Source organism: Ovis canadensis, chromosome 4 (assembly GCF_042477335.2).
Source record: "Ovis canadensis isolate MfBH-ARS-UI-01 breed Bighorn chromosome 4, ARS-UI_OviCan_v2, whole genome shotgun sequence".
NCBI classification, from domain to species: domain Eukaryota; kingdom Metazoa; phylum Chordata; class Mammalia; order Artiodactyla; family Bovidae; genus Ovis; species Ovis canadensis.
Window position 1 is genome coordinate 96,296,001 of NC_091248.1, and position 14,793 is coordinate 96,310,793.

Consider the following 14,793-nt stretch of genomic DNA (forward strand, 5'->3'; position numbering starts at 1 on the left):
CAGTGAAATTTGTCTAGAAAAATATATATTCAAATTTAAAAATATTTATCATGTTCTAACAGGTTAACAATGGTGATTTGAAGGCAAGTAGTGTTAGAGCCATCAGTGGTGGTTAATAGAGATTATATTAACAAACTCTATTGAGAAGTTTTGGGTTCTTATAAATCCAACTCATCTAGCAGATGTAATCTTTGTAGGAGTAGCTTCTCAGACAATGGCTCCTTGTCAGCATTGCTCCTGGGTTGTCAAACTGTTGCCACTGAAAATATATTATCAGCTGGCTAAGAAGGATAACGGGCTTCCCTGGTGGCTCAGATGGTAAAGAATCCGCTTGCAATTCAGGATACAGAAGAGATGTGGGTTTGATCCCTGGGTCAGGAAGATCCCCTAGAAGAGGGAATGGCTACTTGCTCCAGTATTCTTGCCTGGAGATTTCCATGGACAGAGGAGCCTGGGGGGCTACAGTCAAAGAGGTTGCAAAGAGTCGGACACAACTGAGTGACCAAGCATACACACAAGAAAGGTAATAGGCTATTTAAAGTGTGAGCTGGCTTTGGAGCATGAATCTCAAGTTTGAGATGTTTGAATCTATTTGCTAATTAGTCTTACAAATGGTCCATTGATCCATCAGTTCATTTCAGTCACTCATTCGAGTCCAACTCTTTACCACTCCATGGACTGCAGCATGCCAGGCCTCCCTGTCCATCACCAACTCCCAGAGCTTACTCAAACTCATGTCCATTGAGTTGGTGATCCAACCATCTTATCCTTTGTCATCCCCTTCTCCTCCTGCCTTCAATCTTTCCCAGCATTAGGGTCTTTTCAAATGAGTCAGTTCTTAACATCAGGTGGTCAAAGTATTGGAGTTTCAGCTTCATCATCAGTCCTTCCAATGAATATTCAGGACCAAGTTCGTTTAGGATGGACAGGCTGGATCTCCTTGCAGTCCAAGGAACTCTCAAGAGTCTTCTCCAATACCACAGTTTCAAAGCATCAATTCTCCAGCACTCAGCTTTCTTTATAGTCCAACTCTCACATCCATACATGACTACTGGAAAAACCATAGCTTTGACTAGATGGACCTTTGTTGGCAAAGTAATGTCTCTGCTTTTTAATATGCTGTCTAGGTTGCTCCTAAATTTTCTTTCAAAGAGTAAACATCTTTTAATTTCATGGCTGCAGTCACCAACTGCAGTGATTTTGGAGCCCCCCCAAAATAAAGTCTGTCACTATTTCCACTGTTCCCCCTTCTATTTGCCATGAAATGATGGGACCAGATGCCATGATCTTAGTTTTCTGAATGTTGGAGCTTTAAGCCAACTTTTTCACTCTCCTCTTTCACTTTCATCGTGAGGCTCTTTAGTTCTTTGCTTTCTGCCATAAGGACAGTGTCATCTGCATATCTGAGATTATTGATATTTCTCCTGGCAGTCTTGATTCCAGCTTATGCTTCATCCAGCCCAGCATTTCTCATGATGTACTCTGCACAGAAGTTAAATAAGCCAGGTGACAATATACAGCCTTGACATACCCCTTTCCCTATTTGGAACCAGTCTGTTGTTTCATGTCCAGTTCTAACTGTTGCTTTCTGACCTCCATACAGATTTCTCAAGAGGCAGATCAGGTGGTCTGGTATTCCCATCTCTTTTAGAATTTTCCACAGTTTGTTGTGAGTCACACAGTCAAATATTTTAGCATAGTCAATAAAGTAGAAATAGATGTTTTTCTGGAACTCTCTTGCTTTTTTGATGATCCAACAGATGTTGGCAAATTGATCTCTGGTTCTTCTGACTTCTGTAAATCCAGCTTCAACATCTGGAAGTTAATGGTTCATGTACTGTTGAAGTCTGGCTTGGAAAATTTTGAGCATTACTTTACTAGCATGTGAGATGAGTGCAATTGTGTGATAGTTTGAGCATTCTTTGGCATGCCTTTCTTTGGAATTGGAATGAAAACTGACCTTTTCCAGTCCTGTGGCCACTGCTGAGTTTTCCAAAAAGGTAAAAAGATAGTACACTGAAAGAGGAACTCCCCAGGTCATTAGCTGCCCAATGTGCTATTGAAGATCAGTGGAGAAATAACTCCAAAAAGAATGAAGAGACAGAACCAAAGCAAAAATAATACCCAGTTGTGGATGTGACTGGTGATGGAAGCAAGGTCCAATGATGTGAAGAGCAATATTGCATAGGAACCTGGAATGTTAGGTCCATGAGTCAAGGCAAATTGGAAGTGGTCAAACAGGAGATGGCAAGAGTGAACGTCAACATTTTAGGAATCAGTGAACTAAAATGGACTGGAATGGGTGAATTTAACTCAGATGACCATTATATCTACTACTGTGGGTAACAATCCCTTACAAGAAATGGAGCAGCCATCATGGTCAACAAAAAAGTCTGAAATACAGTACTTGGATGCAGTCTCAAAAACGACAGAATGATCTCTGTTCGTTTCCAGGGCAAATCATTCAATATCATGGTAATTCAAGTCTATGCCTCATCCAGCAATGCTTTAGAAGCTGAAGTTGAACAGTTCTATGAAGACCTACAAAACCTTCTAGAACTAACATCCAATAAAGATGAGGACTGGAATGCAAAAGTAGGAAGTCAGCTTCAGCATCGGTCCTTCCAATGAATATTCAGGACCGATTTCATTTAGGATGGACAGGTTGGATCTCCCTGCAGTCCAAGGAACTCTCAAGAGTCTTCTCCAACACCACAGTTTAAAAGCATCAATTCTCCAGCACTCAGCTTTCTTTATAGTCCAACTCTCACATCCATACATGACTACTCCAAGTGAAGAAACACTTGGAGTAACAGGGAAATTTGGCCTTGGAATACAGAATGAAGCAGGGCAAAGGCTTTTGGAGCTTTGCTAAAAGAACACACTTGTCATAGCAAACATCCTCTTCCAACAACACAAGAGAAGACTCTAGACATAGACATCACCAGGTGGTCAATACTGAAATCGGATTGATTATATTCTTTGCAACCAAAGATAAAGAAACTCTATACAGTCAGCAAAAACAAGACCAGGAGCTGACTGTGGCTCAGATCATGAACTCCTTATTGCTAAATTCAGACTTATATTGAAGAAAGTAGGGAAAACCACTAGACCATTCAGGTATGACCTAAATCAAATCCCTTACGATTTTACAGTGGAAGTGACAAATAGATTCAAGGGATTAGATCTGATAGACAGAGTGCCTGAAGAACTATGGATGTAGGTTTGTGACATTGTACAGGAGACAGGGATCAAAACCATCCCCAAGGAAAAGAAATGCAAAGGAGCAAAGTGGCTGTCTAAGGAGGCCTTACAAATAGCTGTGCAAAGAAGGCAAGTGAAAAGCAAAGGAAAAAAGGAAAGATATACCCATCTGAATGCAGAGATAAGAAAGCCGTTCCAGCACTGCACAGCCCCACTGATCCATAAAGTGAAGTCGCTCAGTAGCGTCCAGCTCCTTGTGACTCTGTGGACTGTAGCCCACCAGGCTCCTCTGTCCATGGGATTTTCCATGGACAAGAGTACTGGAGTGGGTTGCCATTTCCTTCTCCAGGGGATCTTCTAGACCCAGGGATCGAACCCCTGTCTCCTGCATTGTAGGCAGACACTTTTATGGTCTTGGCCACCAGGGAAAATGCCATGTCATGATGTTGTGAAGTCGCTCAGTCATGTCTGACTCTTTGTGACCCCACGGACTGTAGCCCACCAGGCTCCTCCATCCATGGAATTTTCTAGGCAAGAGTACTGGAGTGGATTGCCAAATAGGCACACCTTATTCTTAACCTTAAGCCTTGTGTTAAGTCATCATGGAACATTTGCCCAAGAATAGCTTTGAGAATTTTCCTTATGAAGAGACTTGGGTGGGGTTCAGCCTAGAGGCATGCAGTATCTAGTATGTGTGAGCTCTTTTGGAATGAGTATTTGATGATGTGGAGTGAAACAGGGCAACTCAGTGCTTCTCTGCTGGAGATGGATATGCTCCAGCCTGGGCCAATCAGCCAGAACTAAGAGGAAAGAGATATTAGTATCCAGGAAGATGACTGCCACCAGGGCACATTTAACTTCATGAAACCAGCCTGTGGTTTCAGCTCTTGGTGTGCAGCGGTGCTAATGGTGCTGATTAGAGTATGGGGAGAAGACTGTGTGGGAGAACTAATATCTCATTTCAATCTCTCCAGGGCACCATTTCCTGAACTGTGTTTTTGCCGAGTATTAGGATTTCTCAAGATGTCAACACATTGCTGAGACCAAGTAAGTTTGATAGACTTTTTTATAATATTCCCATTATGAAATCCATAATGTGTATTAGATTTCTGATGATTCTTGTCAAAATTCTGCAAAATGCAAACCTAATTATTTTGTCTAATTTACTACACTTACCTGGCCATAAAAATGGCTTTCATTCCTAGTTGATTGGTACAGCAAGAAGACCTACAGATGTTCAGCAAGTGACCCAGCCTCTCCTGGTTTATGTTTACAATCTTGTGTTTATCCTCTGATTGTCTCTAGATAATTCTAGGAGCCACAGGCATGAGGGATAATTTGCATAAAATCAGAGCCAAAATATCTAAACATACATTAACAGTGAGAGTCACTCTTTTCTCTTCACCCTTCCAATCTTGTTGCTGTTGTTCAGTTGCAAAGTTATGTCTGACTGTGGCTTAAATTTTTTGCAATCCCCTCAGGATCTATTGATGAAGAAGAGCAGAAAATTTCAAAATTCTGGAAACCTGCATCTTTGCTATCAAACGCTATTCTAAGATGCTAAACAAGAGCATTGGGAAGAGGCTATAAAGACCACTGTCTACATCAAGGAAGAGTGCTTTAGTTGGGGGAGAAAGCAGTTTCTCTAACCTGTTACATAAAATACAACGTAAATGTTTCCTGTACATAACAGGATTCTAATGCTCACCCAGATTCAGTTCTCTTCTTTCTGGGCGCCCATGTGGATATTTTTCTCCTGAAGTTAGTTGGGTCTACGTGACTAATTCTGGCCAATGCCTTGTAAGTAGATGTAACATGTAATTTCCCAGCCAAAGTTTTTAATTGCTGGTGGGAAAACTTGCAGGCTTCATTCTTTTCTGCTCTTTTGAGGTTTTTTGTTCCAGACTATGCCTGGGACAGAGTCTCTGTGTGGAGAACAGTGGCCTTGGAGAGTCACCTGGAGCCACAGTTGACTGTATAAACAGGAAACACACTTCTGCTGCGGGACACCAGTGAGTTCTGCTGGTTTCTGTTACTGCTTATCCTGAGTTGTTGTGAAACTAAATGAGTAATCCAGGTGAACTTTTCCAAGGTTTATTTTCCCCTTTGTAAAATGTGGCAAATATTTCCTAACACACAGGGTTGTGAAGATTAAATGTCAGACAGCATTTAGCACTATGCCTGTCCCTAAAAAGTCTCTGTAACTGCTGGGTGTAAAAATATTATCCATTGGCATATTTTCTAGATACAAGTCCTTTTGTAGATATTGCAAGTGAAAGTGAAAGTCACGCAGTTGTGACTGACTCTTTGTGACCTCATGGACTATACAGACCATGGAATTCTCTAGGCCAGAATACTGGAGTGGGTAGCTGTTCCCTTCTCCAGGGGATCTTCTCAACCCAGAGATCGAACTCAGGTCTCCCTCATTGCAGGTGGATTCTTTACCAGATGAGCCACAAGGGAAGCCCATTTTATGATTTGCAAATATTTTCTCTCAGTTTGTGGCTTGTCTTTTCATTCTCTCAACAGTGTCTTCCAAAGAGAAGAAGTTTCAAATTTTGATGAAATCCAGTTTAGTTATTCGTTTCTTATGTATTGGGTTTTTGGCTTTGTAATTAAAAAAGCTCTGTCTAACTGAATGTCATAGAGAATTTTCTCATGTATTTTCTTTCCAGAGCTTTGTTTTAAAGCATGCATTTAAGTCTATGATCTATTTTGAATTAATCTTTAAATATAATGTGAGATGTGGATTCAGATTCATTTTTTCTTTTTCTCTTGGCATAGGGATATCCAATTGTTTCAGGACATTTGCTGAAAAGCTATTGTTTCTCCAGCAGTTACCTTTGCATGTTTGTAAAACACTCAGTTGTTCTTGTATGTGAGGGTCTGTTTCTTTACTCTTTATTCTGATCTATTTATTGATCTTAATACCAATGCCATATTGTCTTCATTGCTATAGCTTTATGCTGTCTTCCTGGAGAAGGGATGGCTACCCACTCCAGTACTCTTGCCTGGAGAATTCTGGACAGAGGAGCCTGGAGAGCTCCTGAGTGACTAACAGTTCATTTTTACAATGTCTTGAAATCAGGCAGTGTTAGTTTTCCAAACTATTGTTCTCTTTCATAGTTAGTTTGGTGATTCAAGATAATATTAATATTTTGTACTTCTCTAGGAATGTCAGGATTAGTTTTTCTATTTCTAAAAAAAACCCAACTGTTGAAATTTTATTGGAAATGCATAGAATTATAGATCTGGTTCTGAGAGGCCAGTTGGGTAACAACTTTTATCTAGAGTTGGAGTCATCGTAGGGTATTGCTCAAGGACTCTGTATCAGTTAGGCTGGTCAAAGTTATGCTGCAATAACAAATAACCCCTTAATGTGGATGTTAAAACAACAGAAGTTTACTTCTTGCTCATGTTGCTTTCATAGTGGGCTGGTTAAGGGCTTTGTTCTGCATCACTGCCTCATTTTAGGACTCAATCTAATAGGGCAGTTGTTTTCTAGAATACCAGTGGTGACCTGGCAGACGGGAAAGAGGAAGGACACAATGACGTACATTTGACTATAAAGGCTTTTGCCTGGAAGTGATGCAAATCACACATCATTGGCTAAAATAAGTCAGGGGACCGCACCTGAGTTTAATGGGGATGGAGTCCTTTAGGGTGCAGAGAACACTGATGAAGCGTAATAAGACCTACTACATCTGCTGCTTTGGTGCCGCTACCTCAGATGTATTCAGGCTTCAGGACATTGCTATGAGGAGGAGAAAGGAGGCAGTTCTACAGATTAGTTCCAGGCATTTCTCTCTTCCTCTGCTACAGTACTATCATTATGTTAAACTTATTTTATCTTTAAGCTTATTTAGGCATTCTGTTCTAGCTGTTCCATATTCCTAGAAAGCTTTTCTCTCAGCTGTTTGCAAGAATGGCTTTCTCTTGTCATTGCTTGCTTTCTTTCTTTGACTGCACCTGGTCTTAGTTGCAGCACACAGATCTTTGGTTGTGGCATGTGAACTCAGTTGCAGAATGTGAGATCTTTAGTGGTGGCATGTGAGATCTAGTTCTCTGACCAAGGATGAACCTGGGAGCCCTGTATTGGGAGTGTGGAATCTTAGACACTAGACTATCAGGGAAGTTCCTCTCCTATCATTTAGACGTCAGCTTTAAAGTCACTTCCTCAGAGATGTTTATCTTGTGACACTGCCCCACTTCCCCTACCAGCTCTCATAATTGTTTTTTTAATTTTACCACCTTCTACTTTCTTTGCAGTTAAGTACTGTGTCAGCCAGAAAACACACTTTATCTGATGATTTTGGTTTACTGCTTATTTATTTATTGTCTGTATTCCGTCACCAGAACACGAACTTCATATTTATTACCTTCTGCTGTTTCCACCAACCCAGTCCACAGGCTTTTATGATGGGGTAGAAGAGACTGGGCTAGTGGTAGAAGGAAAAGGAAAAAGAAAAGGGAACAGAGGTCAAAGTCTTCATGGGTGGGGGTGGGTGCCAAGGTTACCTGGGGCAGACTAGAGAGAAGGGGGTCTAAAGAGTGAAGAAGGGCTATAGAGCGCTCATGTTCCTTGAGAGAGTCAAGAAAAGCTGCAAGTGCTCTTTTATTATCTTGATTGGTATAATGTGTGTATTTTGTCATGGTTCTGTATATACAGAGTAGCCTGGATTTCACAACCCAAGGGGTAAGCATTGTTAGAACATTGTCCTCTGCTGAAATTCTGATGTCTGTATCTCCATCCATAAAGATAGTCTCTAAAATAATTTCTGGGTTTCTATAACTGGGCCATGGTTTGAGGATTCTAGAACAACCCTGCAGTCATGCTGCCCGTGGGGCTGGAGCAGTACTGAACCCTTTCACACGATGAACCCTTTCTTCAAATGTCAGCTCCTAGAGAAGCTGTGTGTGGAGCCAGGGAGGGAGAGGGCGAGGGTGGTATCGAGGGATGGTTGATGCTCACCTCTATTCCTGTGATGAGAGAGAGAGAAAGGAACCGAGAGGAAGAGAGGGAGGGAGTGAGAGGAAGAGAGGGAGGGAGGGAGGGAGGGAGGGAGTGAGCAAGGGAAGGAGAGACTGACAGGGAGGGAGAGACAGACAGGGAGGGAGGGAGAGGGGCAGAAATCTATCTTATTTGAGTAATTTAAGTATTATCATTGAACTTATACTTTTGTCAGAGGACGTCGATTGAGAAAAGCACATTCAAGAAAGCATCTATTTGTTGAAATAGGGACAGAAGACTTGATATACCTTTACCCTCCACCCTTTTAACTTGTAAAGTTATGGGTTAATATGCTGGCCCATGAATTGTGGGTCTACCTGGGGCATTTCAGAAGTTAAGTGTTAAGTAAAATTCCTTGATGGCCTGCATGTGGGATATTTAAGAGAGGGCCTGACTGAGTAGATCCATCTCAGCCCAACAGCCTGCTGATGAGGGAGCACTTATTTTAGCAGACGGCCAGGTGAAAAGGGTTCCAAGTCTAAGTGGCCTTGATGACAGCATCTCATTATTTGAGATTAAAACTCTAAAAACGGAAACTTCTTGGTGCCCCATTGGTGTCCCTGGTTGGGACAGACTTAAAGAAGAGGGGCTTTGTCCAACCCATTCAAGTCCCAGCCCATGTTTCTGACTGGTCTTGACCAGGGGCAGCACCCACACACCATGTACAGACACTGATAGACCACTTGTGAATAAGGGAATCAGGCTAGAAGGCGACAAAGTCTAGTAATTTTCATGACCAGACATGAAAATAACATGAAAATGAAAGTCACGTGCTGAAGAGTTGGAGGACAATTTTATTTTAAATTCTTTTTGATAATAGCACATCCTCAAGACATCCCTAGAATTAAGTGTTTTAGTCAATTATTTAGTAAGTGCCTAATTTGCTCTTGCTAGAGAAGAAAATTACATGGCTGTTCCTAAATTATTAAACAATATTTTGATGGCATTGACAGAGCCAGCAGCCAAGTATTGACTGGTCACCTCAGTATAGGGAAACTCTAGTGCAGCTCGCTTTTATCTTACCAGGTGAAATTGAAGAGAAAAAAAGTCATGAACTCCTGTGAACTACATCTGCAAACTGTGATGGAAAGTCACACGTCAAATTCATTGTCCTTTATCAGACAGAGTAGAAAAGCCCACAAACGAATTCTTTTCAGAAATGTCTAAATGAGCTTCAAAACGGAAACTCCTGCAGGGAGATTTAGTTTGGTGATTACCAGGGGACAAGAGGTGGGAGGCATAAGTTGGGAGACTGGAGTTAATGCATACCCACTACTGTATATAAAATAGATAACTAGTAAGAACCTACTAGATATGGCACAGGGAACTTAGCTCAATATTCTGTAATAACCTAAATGGGAAAAGAATTTGAAAAAGAATAGGTACTTTTATGGGTATAACTGAATCATTTTGCTATACACCTGAAACTAACAATATTGTAAATCAACTAAAATTTCTAAAAAAGAATATACACAGGCACTGTTATTTAGACTCTGTCAACAAACATTATTAGTCAATCAAGAACGTTGGCATTAAGTTACCTTTTAGAGTTGACAGAATCAGAGAGAATCAGTGTTTTGGGTCATCATTTGTTAATACCATTGAAGACTGATCACATTTGGAGAACTAACAGATCTGATCTTCTTTCATTTACCTCCTTATGCCTGTTCAAGCACCACATCTTCAATGCATTGTGTGTGGAAACACCTCTTTTTCAATGTGTCTGCAAAAGGGGATACCAGAAGTTCTGAGAACAGGATTTAAAAATCTTTCCAGTTATCTGTGGTTTAGAAAAGTTCTGTACTTTGTAGAAGGCCCTAGAATTCTGGAACTAGTGGACAACTTGACCAGAGTCCACACTTCTAGTTTCCTTATTCAGGGTCCCAGTCTCTGTGTTATACTGTGGTAAGGTTGGATATACTTCTAGTGTTTCGAGGTGATGTTCTAAAGCAGAAATAAAAGACAGATTTTTCAGTAACTGAGTCTAAATGCTTAAGATCCTTAAGCGAAGGTGGAAATATTTGGTGTAATCAATTATGATACCAACTTCTTCAATCTTCATCTACTCGGGGAAAGATTTCAGAAGTTATGGTCTTAATTTCAGTTGAAACTGTTCTTTCATGTCTAGTGGGGACTGGATATTCACAGTTCTCTTTCCATTTGCTAAGAAATCTTATTTTCTGATGTCCTAGCATACCTGCAACAGTGCAAAAAGAAATAAACAGGATTAATGTGTGTTACCGGAACATATGGATGTCTCATGTGCCTTTTCTCTCCCCGTTTGCAAGTGAGGGTGAGGAAGCATATAACTTTGTTTAGTTACCTAGTTTTATTTAGCTTTACAATAATCCACACTTTTTTAAGGAGTGAAGATTCACATTGTCATAATTGTACCCTGGGGTCACTAATTTGGGTGTTTAAGGGGCTAGGGGCTCCTCAGGGAAATAGAACTATGGGAATTAGATGCTTTATGTGGGACTGCAAGCTGGCATGCTATCCATTGGGTGCTTTCGTCTGTTTTTTTTCCTCTAGGGTCCTTTTTCTCTCTGAACATCGGATATTGTCAACATGAGCCGTAGTCCGGAGGGTGAGCTGTTAAGCTGGGATAACAAGGAGCTCTCAGAGCATTTGGAGCCTTGGCACCTACATGGCAATTTTGAAGCTTTTCTTTTTAAAACGGGGTTTCAAGACAATCTCCCGCCATCTCCACTTACTCCTGAGTAAGAGGATTCTAATGAAGTCGCCGTGGGTGATGAGGCTCAGCCCCGCGGTCCTCTCCTGCAGGGACTGTTTCTGCTGCCTGGTTGTTAGCGGTGCAACTGCCGTCTTTATCTTTGGGATCTGCAGGGAAAGATGCTCAGAGAAGGAGGTGAGCTTCACCTTGGCAATTCCTCTCCCAGCGAAATGAATACAAACATCCAATGTCGTGACCCCCCACTTCCTGTTTTACACATTCAGCATGTTGGACACTGTTAGCAACCGTTGTGTGGGTCCAGAGACATCAGCAAGTAGATTAGAATGTCCTTTTGCACTGGGAGATGAGGTCTATGTCTTGGTGGGAAGGGGCAGGGGCAGGGGCAAGGGGCTTCAACAGAGATGGGGCAGGAGCATCCTTCAGGGTGTGTCTGTGGATGCATGGATAATTATTGACATATTTGGTGGGTTTTGTCTTCCTTTGGTTCTCCTCTCCTATTCCCACAGGCTAACAAGGAAAGTGTGAGTCCTACCAAGCAGACCGGAAAGCTTGGTCGTTTGAAAACAATCCCCTGTCCTTGCCTTGGTTTTGGCAATGATAGGCTTATCAAGGAGACTCGGGGAGGAGGAGGAGGAGAGAGGTATGTATCTTTTAGGGAAGATGGTGGAAAGCAGAGAAATGAGGGAAGCCTGATTCTTGGCAGCAGGACAACAAGGTTGGCAAAGTTGTCTGCCCCTGACTGAAAAAGAACCACTTTCAATGGACTGTGTGGGTTTGGACTCTGAGGCTGTTGGTGGTGACCAAGAAGAACAGAAGGCTGTCTTTTTTTATTAAAGATTTTTTATGTGGACCATTTTTAAAGTTTTTATGGAATTCATTATTATATTGTTTCTGTTTTTTAATGTTCTGGTTTTTTGGCCCTGAGGCATGTGAGATCTTAGTTCCTCTACCAGGGATCAAACCCACATCCCCTGCATTGGAAGTTGAAGTCTTAACCACGGACCACCAGGGAAGTCCCCCAGAATGGTGTCTTTGAACATGCGGTTGGTCAAAACTCTTGGGCCCTTGTCATCACTCTAGGGGATGGAGAAACAATCCTAATGATGACTGATGCACCTCAGAATCAGACTTCACCTATAAAAGGAAATAAAGCCAGTGATATCTATGTGTCTGAGAGTCCATGGAATGAACTTCAGCTCTGTTGCAGATCTGACTACACCAGTTGGGAAAAGTCCTGAAGACTGATGACATTAGCACATGTGAAAAGCTGGAACTTGCCTCTTGCAAAAGTTTTTAGTTGAAGAAACCTAAGAGACAGGAATGGGAGGAGTGTTACTTTATATATGACAAAGGCATTACATTGTCATTAATATTGCAGGTCATTGCTTTGGGGGCAAAGTCCTTGTTTTATTTTAAGATTTTTAGTAGGGTTTATTCTGAGGCTTAGAAAACTCAGGAGAGTCGGGCCTTCCAGACAAATGCACTTGCCTTGACGAAACACATTTGCAATAGCTTTCCAACAATGGCCTGGAGACTACTCCCAATTCACATTGGACTTTAGCCGAATGTATTTTTTTTTATCCTGTTTTGAAAATGGACCAGGTTTGGGGCACTAGTTCACATAGCTACCACACCCGCTCTTTCTGCCCAGAGAGTGAGGAGAATGAATGGGTCAATCAGCTGACATATTTCCATCCAATTTCAAGGATAGAATGTGTTCATTTTCTGACTAATGGCATGTCATTTTGCAGAAGCCTTTGGTCACGAATTAATCCTGGAATCAAAACAGATTTTCCGGGGAGCAATCTTCCATCAAGTATTGATTTTTTTACACTCATGGAGTCTGTACTCCCTAATTTAACCTGACAATGATTCTGCACAATGGCCTGGGAGCACCTTGGCAGCTCGCTGAAGCAACTTTTACTGTCTTTTCTTTCTGCAAAGTAGAAGGGAAAAAAACTTGTACCAGCTCTCCCAGTCAGTCACTGGGGGGTATTTACAACTTGATACTTCACTTCTGGTGATTTGGAATGGGCAGAAGACTGCCTTCTAACTTTTAAAGCAGGGCTGGGAGAGAGAGCTCTGACTTGGAGGAGACTGTTCAAAAGAACATTTTTTTAAAAAAAACTGCCAATATTAAACCATCTCTAATATATTGTTCAGTCATGGCTGATGTCTTCAAACGATGCCATCTTTCTGTGCCTGCTAAACAGGAGCAAATGAGGAAGCATGATACTTTTGCTTTTGAATTTCAATAAACTTTGCTGCTCTTTCCCCTCTTTGGTATCCTCAAAGGTGCTTTTGGATTTCTGCCATCTCTGGTCTCTGATTCTTGTGAATTTAGCAAGCATCCGTGAGCAGTGCTAGATTTTAAAAGGGATCTTAAAGAGCTGAGTATGTCATAGTCACCTCCTTTAAGGAGCTTAGGGTTTGAAAAGTGTGGGTAAAACAAGCATATTCCATCTATAGCAGTGTATACAAAAAATATGGAAAATATGGACCGGGACCAGTGGGGTGTTGGGAAGTTGGAGTGAAGATGAGACCACTTTTATTTGGGTGAAGATTGGAGAAAACCTTGTGGAGGAAAAGGTATCTGAGTTGGGCCTTGAAGGATGGTGTGTCACAGATTGTTAGTAAATGTTTATTGAGAGTCTTTGTGCTTTCTGACATTTCCCAGCTTCCCTTACAAGTGGGTTGGGACCATGTGACCATTTCTGACCAATGGACTAAAGTGAAAGAGACATGAGTCCCTTTTAGGTGCAGGCAGTGAATTCTCCTCCATCTGTTCTTGACTGGATGGAAGAGAACCTTGCTCACCACAGCAAGGACTTGTGTGAGCCAAACCTAAAGTTTTAAGCTACATTAAAACCACCAAGAAATCTGGGTTTGTTTGACATCACAGCACAGGTTAGCTGAAATAATACAGATGGGTAGAATTACTTAATGAGAAGTGATGTCATAATTTAGAGAGATGTAATCAAGAAGGTTCATAGACTAAAATTTTGGTGGACCCAGGAACTCAGAGCTCATAAAAAGTGAGTGCTTTAGTAGTTCATAGAAACCAGCGAGAAGTTTTAAGTGAAGTTGAATTATCTTCTATTTACTGAGATATTGTTTGGGAAGATAGAATGTACATTTATTACAGATGGGAAATAGAATCAATACACTGGCTGAATAATGCATTAAGCAGTCTTAAGGAGAGTCCCTGAGTCACAGGTATCTTGATCGATTAGTGTGATTTGGAAGTCATATCCTCTGCATTCAACATCTTTAACCTGAAAGAGAATAAAATTATCATGAGTGCATTAATTTAACAGGCACCTGGAAAGACGGGAGAAGTAGAATTCTGGCCCTTACAGTCTGGTTGGGTAACTTACAGAACTGACAGTCTGGTTAGGTAAACACCATTCCAAGTTCTGTAGAGTATGATGAAAGAAAGAATGAGGAGTGATCAGCAGATCAGAAAAGGCTTTCTGGAAGATGAGAGCTGAGTCCAGGGGAAGTGATAGTTATAGATTGCTGAAGAGGAGGTGAGCAGTTAGTTCCACTGGAGTGACCGAGGGATTGAATGACTGGTGGAAAGTACTAATGGAGAGTTTGTGTGAAAGCAATCCCAATTGTCCTCATCAAAGGAGGAGGAGGGCATTTCAGTAAGGGAGAGTGAGGAACCCTCCCTCCCAATGTTTTCCCAGGATTAGTTGTTTCTTGCTGACCTGGAGATCTTATGAAATGTGACACACAGTTGGCCATGACCATGCTGCACTTTGCAGAGCAACTATCCTGCCAATTAGATTTGGCTGGCTTTCTTTCTCTCCATCAGCTCTGCCTCAATTTGTTACTACCTGTGACAGCCATAAAATTACTCCGTTAGATCAACTACCTA

The 14,793-nt window shown here is 41.5% G+C and overlaps 1 long non-coding RNA gene across 2 annotated transcripts; it reads left to right on the plus strand.

Annotated features, from left to right (window-relative positions):
* The first annotated feature begins 3,917 nt into the window (after nt 1–3,917).
* On the plus strand, nt 3,918–13,189 carry LOC138439443 (uncharacterized). 2 transcript variants are annotated; one of them, XR_011256732.1, is made up of 5 exons: nt 4,086–4,251; nt 4,686–5,004; nt 5,095–5,216; nt 10,748–11,084; nt 11,417–13,189. It is a non-coding gene; the product is annotated as an uncharacterized lncRNA (long non-coding RNA). The 2 variants fall into 2 exon arrangements; XR_011256731.1 differs by lacking the exons at nt 4,686–5,004; nt 5,095–5,216 and having other exon boundaries at nt 3,918–4,251.
* The last annotated feature ends 1,604 nt before the right edge of the window (nt 13,190–14,793 follow it).